The 10,000-nt window shown below is 37.5% G+C and overlaps 1 protein-coding gene across 4 annotated transcripts in view; it reads right to left on the bottom strand.

The window, feature by feature from the left end:
• LOC144980955 (protein Wnt-11-like) overlaps positions 1-10,000 on the bottom strand; it is a 182,019-nt gene that overhangs the window by 171,477 nt on the left and 542 nt on the right. The window lies entirely within an intron of this gene.

Raw genomic sequence — 10,000 nt, 5'->3', positions numbered from 1 at the left:
AATAAGAAGATTAAAGTTATATTATCTATGCGCATTTATTCAGAAAACGTGATGCCTTGAAAGGTTTCATTTATTCATAACATTTGGCATTAATCTATGAAGTGTTTGTCATTTTTTACTGAAATAATCTGGCAACCCAGCAATATTGGCCACATTTTGTGAAAGTCCTGGTTTGCGTCTTGTGTCATATAGGTGATATTTGATTTCTAGGACATTAAATGAGTATTATAGCAAGACTCGTTTATGGTGTTTTTTACTCAATATTTCGAATATGTTAGAACTTTTTTTAGATTATTATCGCGTTCAAATACAAACATTTTAGATCTTGGTCTATCTACAAAATGAGATGGCGGTATCCATGATTCCATGAATCCAGTTGATCCTGGAACAAGTTGTCGACACCTGCGATCCGCTGCTTGCATTCGAGTACCTGTGATTCCATGTACTGATTCATCATCAGGCCTATCTTGTCGTTTGTGGTCCTGGATTCAGCCTCGCCTGGGCGCATAGTTGAGTTCTTGGAAAAGACTCTTTACTCACATTCCTCATCACACGCACTCAGAGTGTAAAATGAATGCATGGCCGTCAACAGCGTTGTCCTACTGTCGAAAAGTTTCTTCTAACATGCGTCATGTCCGTTCCTTACATGGTACGTGTTGCTGTTGGTCAGGGATCCTGTTGTAATGCGCTTTGAGCACATTTGTGGATATTGCGCTATACATATATATATATATATATATATATATATATAATATATATAGAAATATATATATATATATAAATACATATATGCGCATTATGTTTTTGCTACTTTGTATTTTTTGGGGGGGGGGGGGCTGTTATGTAGTTTGTGGTTTGTATGGTTTTCAAAAACGGGCACAAAAACTAGAGTTGTCGAAATGAAAAGTTATACAGTTAAGTTCCAATTATTCTTTTAAGAATATTTAAGCTAAGTTATCTTTGTTAAATTTATTTTAGAATACTTTCTAGTTCGTTTGTTATTTACTGTGTTTTTAAAATGTATTTTTATTTTTTATATTATTTATTTATTCATCATTATTATTATTTATTTATTTTGTCCTTATTATCTTTTTTTATTTAATTTAATTTATCGCTCTCCTTGATTTCCAATTTAAAATTTGAACACATCCTTACACTCTGTTCTCCACTGTCATCTCTCTTAGCTCTCTCTCACTCTCTCTCTCTCTTCTCACTCGTCGTCTCTCTCTCTCCTCTCTCTCTCTCAAACTAAAAAAAACGAGTACAGCACACACACACACACACAAACGAGCTTTACGAGTATATAGCGCAATATCCACTTAATGTGCTAAATTGCTTTCAACAAGGGTCCCTGACCAACAGCAACATGTAACATGTAGAACGAGACATGACGCGTGTTCGGCGATATAATAGTTTTGTCCGACAGAGAGCAACGCTGTTTAACAGTCCAGTACCTCATTTTACACCTGAGTACGGTGAGAGAATGTGAGTAAAGAGCCTTTTCCAGGGAACACTCACTATGCGCCGAGCGAGGCTCGACTCGGACTTCCGATCTGAAAGAGTGTCATACCACAATCCCACATTAGCCGCACAAATCTCGATCTATATATCTATCTATCTAAACTCCTCTCTCTCTATATATATAGCATACATACACACACACACACACACACCACATATATATATATATATTAAAATATGATATATTATATATAATATATTCTGTGTTTACTTGAAAAAGGTAACAGGCGAAACGTCCGTTCTGTTTTGTGTGTTCCCTTATTCACGATTCAAATTTACGCCCTTTATCTTTATCTTCAATTTGGCAAGCCAGGACACATATCAGTGACCGATTTGAAAGACGCAAAACAGATATTGAAGATACATATTTTGTAGGCTTACTCGATGAAAAAGTTTGGGCAGTGGCGGATATTTTTGGAATTAATTATGAGAACTTAAATTTGAAAGAAATGATTGTATCATTATGATCAACAAATGGATGATGAACACAGAAGTTATGAGACTGAATTTGAAAGATGGATTAAAGAAGGAGATTATTAGATCCCATGGAAAACGAGTTGAGGATTTGTTGCCAATTGATGGCCGTAGAACAGCCAACAAACATGAGTTCGACCAGTTCTCTGTTATAAGCATGTAGCTGCATACATAGAGATGGTAGCTACTGATTATCTGTAAGGAGAGAAAAATGAAGGATGGCGGCAGGCTGAAGGAGAAGCCTGAATTTTGGATTTAAAATCGCATGATCAACAGACAAGAGTTTCAAAAGACTCGTGAAGCAACAATTAGTCAATATAAAGGTGAGCTGTTTCTATTTAACTAGAATTCGTTTCGTTTGAGCCGGCACCAGGATTATGTCTAAATTTTTGAAAACTGTTTAACAAAGAATAAAGAGGTTGACAACGCAACCAGCTTCGTATATTGACTATGGTTGAACAGGATAAAATAACATTCAGGTTTGATAGTGAAACACTAAAAGTAATGGACTGACAGCCAAAGCTTGCAGAGGCCTCAGAGGTGGCGCTGTCTCGAGGAATTAAAGCTTTAACAGCACTACATGAATCACATTGGTGTACTACAGAGCAAATAGCATTCCTGTAGCGAGTAAAGGTACAAAGAAAGAGTTATACTCTGTTTGTGGTAAGCTTGTTGGGGTACACCCCGTGGCCGATAGACTGTTGAGATGGCATGCAGCGATATCAAACAGCACTCCAAGGTACAAGTTGGAACGATCGAGAGTAGATGACGAGTAATGATGACAATGAACAAGATTCCACAATTTTGTCGTGAAGTTGAAAGAGAAGGATCGAGTAAGTGACATTGACAGAGCCAAAGTTCAGATAAAGGAAGTTTATGCGTACGCAAGCGACCTATCGCTAGAGTTGTTCCTAGAGGTGGAAGACACAGAGCAGAGATGGCACTTGGATGAGAAAAAGGGAAGACTATAATCACATCAATGGTGGCAGAATTCGAGCCCGTGCTAAAATGTAATAAACTTGGTGAAATTGGGGACTGAAGAAAATCACGTCAATACAGATTCAAAACATAGAATGGCGGGTTAAAACGAGTTTAAGCAGTCAGAGAAGATTCAAGACAAATAGTTGCATGCAGAAGTGCTCATAAACAGGAGACTTGGAGTCCTGAAGAGTTTGGTAGATGATTTTCAGCTGCGATCGACGTACAGCATATCAAGCAACTATGATCAAGACGGTGAACTCAACGCGTGTTTTGGAAGAAGTGATGATCCCTAAGCCCTTCGATTACGATCTATTGCCTGAGCGTTGAGAACTGTGTGGCATGCATGAACGTCGCCACATCGAGAGTGTGGAACGGACATGGTAATCTAGGCACTAGATAAGAAAGTTGATAATAAAGACAATAAGATTGCAAGTAAAGAAAGCCGTGAGGCAATGTGAAGAGTGTCAGAGCATCGACCCTGCACCGACACACTCCGTACAGGAAAACTGAGTGCGGTTGGCGACAAACTGGAAGCGAGCAGCATGTCGATGTGACCCAATACTGGAAATAGGCTAACCTGACCTTTGTTTATATGCGTGACCGGGCAGGTTTTTCTATTTGGAGAGAAAAGAAGGAGAATGGCCACTGTTAATTCTCACATATCCATAGAGAATATTTTCTATGAAAGAGGCCCAATAAGGGCAGCACTTTTGGCCGACTGCCCTTGCCTTAAATCATAAGAGTTTGACCGAGTGTTTGAAGAAATGGGTGGTGTGGTACCTTTCAATCGAGTAGACTATCGTCCAAATGGAAATGGAATTGTAGAGCGTCACATCGGAGGATTAAAGTCATGGCAGAGAGGATGGAACAGGGGATCCAGTGGAAACAGTAATACTGGTACAACATGGCTCCACGAGACGACAGAAAAGAAGAGAGTGTGCACATACCTCATATCTCATATAATTAGAGCATGAAGAGTACGATGTGAACCTGAAATGGGGGAGCCCAGGAGTGAAGTCAGAGTGGCGATAAGTCTGGTCAAACCTGTTAAAGCAAAGTGTACGACAAAGTGACATAAGGGACTGTCATCGATGTTAACTCTGGCAAACAGTTTATGGATGTTGTTAGAAGCTCCCGGCATAATTGGATATAAAACTAGGGTTGGCTGACGATATGAAACGGAGGAGGAAGTCCCAAACCGGCAGCTGTCCAAGAAGATATCCTAGTACTAGTATGAAGAGGGCCTCACCTAGGCGAGGGAGTAGATGTACATATGTAAATATTTTTATGTTGATTATGAAATCTAGGGGGGGGGATTATTTTTGTGCTGTTTTAGTAAATGAACGGAAGGAGGTCGTAGTGAATCTGGAATGATGCGAAAGGACGAACGGAAGGCAGTGATGGAATGTGACGTCAAGGAAGAATACCGCAGAATTGATAGAGACGTGAGGACTCCGTTGTTGTTTTCGTGTGGACGATGTAATAGTATAATCAGTATTCGATATCGTGTGAACTTTTATTATCGTTGTTGACTTTGGCAGTAGTGATTTATGTGATAATGGCCCGGACGTAAGAGTAAGTGAGGTTGCACGTGGACGGCTCAGCCAGGATCCAGTACATTAATTTAACCACACACCAGATTAAGTGCAAATAATCTGCAATAGTTAATACATTTTTTATATTCAAAGTGGACAACTAATTTAACAACGATTACCCTTTACTAAGATATGATAGGATTTTCCAAATATTAAGGGGCAGAGTATAATAAGATTCATGCATTCTTTGCTTTTTGGAATTCCGGACATGCGTTCCCAATCGCTGCATGTCGAGCTTGAGATGCGCCTAGGAACAAAAGTTCGATTTCAAAACGCATATTTAAGGAATCTGTATTCTTTATTATTCCTCTATCTATTCGATTTCGCTATCTCTGAATTTAAACATTTTTCAAGAAATACCAAATGATACATCTTTTTTAGGAATCAAATTTAGTGAACTTTATCGCCCTGACGCGTTTACCATTATTGGGAGGTGTAGAATCTGAGTGTTTAATAAAGCAGTCTTAGACAATAATCTTGAAGGGTTCGACACAAGTTCTAAATAAATATAGATGTCTAAATTGTAATTGCTGACCGTCAAAAAACAACAAAGAATGAATCACAAAGAAGCCAACACGTGTAATCTCAAATCGAATGATTGCATCGAGCAATTGACGTCTACACTAACCGATTATTGACACACAGATGGACGAGTTTGTCTATGCTCTATAACATTTTTTCACAATAATTTGATCTAGAACGCTGCTTGTCTATTTTCAGAGAATAAGCACATAATAAAATGATTTTGAGTACACACATCACCTTTCAACGTTACATCAAAGATACATGTTTTTTCTTTTCCCCCCCCCCCTCCCCCCCCCCCCCCCCCCCAGCAGGTCATGCAGAACGAAATTTCCTTTCCATACAGTACAGGTTCGGTGGCCTTATACCCTATCATTTAAATGACTCATACAATTTCCATCATTGAGCCAGGTAACCCTCCTCTCATAGATCAAGTAATGAAAAGGGCCCTTTCAAAAGGGGGGAAAGGGAGGGAGTGCTGGTCATTTTATTATTAATTGCCATAAAAATTTGGGTGTTGCGTTGTTTTTTTGTTTACTTTTACCATACTGACTCGACCACCCGGGCCAGAATGCGATCAGAATTGACATATCCGAGAGCTTTGGGAAAGTCACCCTAAGTAAAATGGATGTGCGTCAAATGAGGAAATCGTTTCTTAATTTGAAATCGATGGATTTCAACAAAATGTCTCATTATAAGTGAATTTAAATAAATTTGGTATCACAAGGGGTAGCAGCCCATACCTAAAAGGGAAAAAGCTTGAAATCTTTTCCCCTGTCATTAACGGCGTTCTAATTTTGTCATTTTTTCCCACTTCATTTATCACCATTCTACAGTTATGAAAGGGTGTTTTAACTCACAAAATCCAAGTTTTTGGTTTTTTCCCAAAAATTTTGGAAAAACGTGTATTAGTAGGGGAAATTAGGTCCAAAAAACCATTGAATTGTGCAAACAGGGTTGAAGGCATGAAAATTACATATGTTTGAAAAAATTTTCAAAATCCTATAATTTATGATTTTGAACCACTCTGAGAGATCAGTATTGGGTTGAGATAACAAGGTTTTTAAGATTAGAAAAAATTGAAAGACGACAAAAATTTCTTTCATTTTTTTTTGTAAAAATTCGAGGCAAACCGAGTCAAGGTTGTTTTACGTCATCCTTTGGGTTCCCTTGGTGACTATTTTTAAACGTCGAAGCGGGTTTTTCCTTTCCCTTTACTTTCGATTCACGAACCATACAAATTATTTTTAAACTTAAAAAATTTTTCAATTTTAACATCTTTTAAAGGACGCTAGCGAGCAATATTCTATAATAAAGAGATTTGTCTGCATCTGATTTAAAAAAGTATAAAACAATTGCTCCAAAAAAGGACGGGCAGACGGGCAGAGGAGCATATGGGGAGACAAAAAATCTAGTAGAAACACAGCTCAATAAATGCCGATAACCGGTGTTGACAAAAGACAGTGCTCCTTCTCCCCCCTCCTGTTTTTTTTTTCTTTCCAAAAATAACTGCTATAATCATTTTTCGGATTTAAAACCTTTTTTCGGTCAAACTTTTTAACATTTAAAAGTCGGGATACCCCTTTTAAAATTTTATAAGAACGCTATCATCATCATCATCATCATCATCATCATCCTCATCAACATCATCATCATCATCATCATCATCCCCGTCAACATCAACCACTATAATGCGAAAATTTTTCTTTACTTTACGTTTTTTACCGGGATGGGGACAATGGGAGAAAGTTCAAATTTTTACTTTTGGGGTCCAAAAAGGGAAGGCACTGCACACATTTTGCCTTCTGATGATGGGTTTTTTAAAAAAAAAGAACGAAAAAAAAGAAAGAAAGAAAGAGAGAGAGAGAAGAGGGGAGAGAGAGAGAAGAAAAGAAAGATATATATATATATATAAATTATATATATAATATATAATATTTTTATATATATATATATATGTAAAAAATATATGAAAGAATTTTTGCATATGCCTAATAAAGGAATGCGTTTGCAGATTTCAGATACACATACAATGGCAAAAAGAAACCCGGCCCCAGAGACGGGACAAGTGTTTGATATGCCAACAAGATAACACAGATCGTTTTGAATTTCCCCTAAGTCGAGGAGGTAAAGACAAAGGGCCAAGGTATGAAACCCTTTTTGAATATTTAACACAATCCAATTCTTTTGGGATTGATGAAGGCAAGGGTTTGGGTGCATCAATTTTTTCAAAATCATCAGATGAAATGAGATTATTGAAAGCTTAAAACAAAATTATGCTAAGTGGGATAAGTATTGTCGGGGTAAAAAATTTTAAAGCCAACAATATTAAAGGCCCAAATTTAAAATTTAAAAAAATCTAAAAGAAATGCCCCAAAAAGAAATTCAAACTTCGTCTTTTTACTTGGAGATTTACCGAAAATTTATTTCGCCACCCACGAGAATAATGAGACAACGTTCAAAATTAGAGATTGGGTTGTAAAAAACAAACGTGCTTTTTTTTTTAAAAACAGGGAATGGGGAAAGTAACTTCATTCTGTAAAACCCAACAGACAGGGGAAAAAAATATTCGTGAAATAGCGTTATCCATAAAAGATTCTGAAAATTTTTTTCATTTATTACCGAGGAAAATTTAGTCGCCCAGGAGGAAAACACTACCAAAAAAAATTTTTGTCATGCACGATATTTAACAAGCTTAAAAAAATGCCCAATGCGGTATAATGGGGGATGTCACAGTTCTTGAAAGAAGTCAGTTTTTTGCTAACATTAATTTTTTATAGAAGAGAACCCTGCAACAAATGTGACAATCGACATAAACCCAATGTGGAGTTTTAAATTTCCAGAATTGTCAAAAGTGCCCATCAAGTGTTCATGTAAGAGAGAATGTATCGGTACCCGATGCAAGTTTTTTAAGGTCCGGTTTGCCCCCCGGGACTTATGTAATGAGGGGGGGGGAGGGGGGGGGGGGTTTTTAAGCCCAGTACGTAATGATAAAATTCTCTCTCTCCCCTTCTCTCTCTCTCTCTCTCTCTCTCTCCCCTCTCTCTCCTCTCTCTCTCTCTCTCTCTCTCTCTCTCTTGTTCTCTCTCTCTCTTGTTCTCTCTCTCTCTTGTTCTCCTATCTCTTTTGTTCTCTCTCCTCTTGTTCTCTCTCTCTCTCCCCTTTTTGTTCTCTCTCTCTCTCTTTTTCCCTCTCTCCCTCTCTCTCTCCATCTCTCCCACTCACTCCCCTCCACCCTCTCCCTCATTTTATCTACTATTAAAACACAAAATCCCAAATCAGTTAGCTACCGAAATGTTACCAGTTTATTTAAAGTTTTTTTTATTATCGGGGTTTTAATTTCCTCGGAAAAGTAATGCTATATGGGGAAAAATAAAAGTGCTAAAAACCCCACTGTTATGATAAATTGCAGAGGGGTTCCTATATCAGGTGTTATTTAAGGGGTCTTAGCTACCCATATGCCAATTTTCCCGGATTTCAACCCATAAGTCACGGTTTTAGCCTAATTTTTTTCTAATACAATGAAAATGAAGAAAAAATAATTTTACGCAATTATTTCTCTTGTTTAAAATAGCTGTAATAGGAAATTCTAAGGCCTTTAAAACCCATACGTTTTGATTAATTGCCAGAGTGGTTTTTTATCAGATGTTTTTTCTATGGTCTTGCTTAGCTACCGTATGCAAAAAACATGCTTTCAACCCCAATTTGCACGGTTCTAGCCTAAAATTTCCCCACTATATTAAAAAGAGGGATTTTTCATAGTCTATTCCCTTTTTCAACTAAAAACTAAAAACATTTGCTTTTGAAAAATGTAAAAAAATAGCATGGGGTAAAAGTAACCCAGATAATCTACGGATATAGTCGGGTTTTTGGGTTGTGAGTTAAAGTTTGCCGCCAAAATTTGGGCACGTCATCAATGATGGGTGTCAAGAACTTCAGTCCTTTTTAATCACTGCAGGGATTAAGGGGATGCGACATACCTGATGAACAATTCAGGGTAAATCACCATACCTTGAAGTTTTGACAATAATACTAAATCTCATTGAATTGCAACACAGACCGACTGTACAGACAGTGGGTTTGTCGATTATTCAATGTAACTAAAAAAATTGTTGTACATATTTTAAAAATCAGGGGGTGGACTCGGGTTTGATTACGTACTGTCAATCATGATCAAAATAACATCACGTTCAGGACAGCTTTGATTGATGTTCATGTTTGTGTGTGTGTGTGTGTGTGTGTGGGGTGTGTGGTGTGTGTATGTGGTGTGTTTGGGGGGGGGGGGGGGGCGTGAGTGTGATTGTTTGTTTTTTTTGTGAGTGTATTACAATACCTTTAACAGTCGTAACGTACTTCCCTCGTAATGACGCATGGCAACTTAGTAACTTATGAAATATTTTTCCGACGAGCATAAAAGCGTATCCATTGAAAAAAAACCCATTTAATCCCGATCATGTTTTGCATGATGCAGACTTCACAACCTCACGCCGAACATAGAAGTTTCTGGCATATTCAGGGAAAGGGTTTTTAAAGGGTCCAGGCCCGTCCACTCGTGACCTTAAAAAAGTAAATCTTTCCCAATTTGGGGGTAAGTCCAAATCTGGATAAAAAGCAACACCTTGGAATAAGCAAAATGTTTTCGATTACCGAAGTTGCAATTAATGGGAAATTTAGTTTCCTGTCCACTTTTAAACAAATAAGGGCAGAGAGAGGCCGATTTCAAATTTATTTTTTTTTGTTTATAAACAACGATCTATTTTTTTTCCGAGCACTCTGAAGGTGTGTCACAAATTTCCCAAATTTTTAATTTTATGAAAAATCTACTGGTCAAAAATTTTTCTAAAAACATTGTATTGTTATTTTCAGAGCATTTCATTGAGCACATGTCACTATAAACTGAAATCCCC

This window comes from Berghia stephanieae, chromosome 10, assembly GCF_034508935.2.
Source record: "Berghia stephanieae isolate SIO BIC M18660-M18661 chromosome 10, UCSD_Bste_1.3, whole genome shotgun sequence".
NCBI lineage: Eukaryota > Metazoa > Mollusca > Gastropoda > Nudibranchia > Aeolidiidae > Berghia > Berghia stephanieae.
The sequence above is the reverse complement of the archived record's forward strand: the minus strand, read 5'-3'. Positions and strand labels throughout refer to the sequence as shown.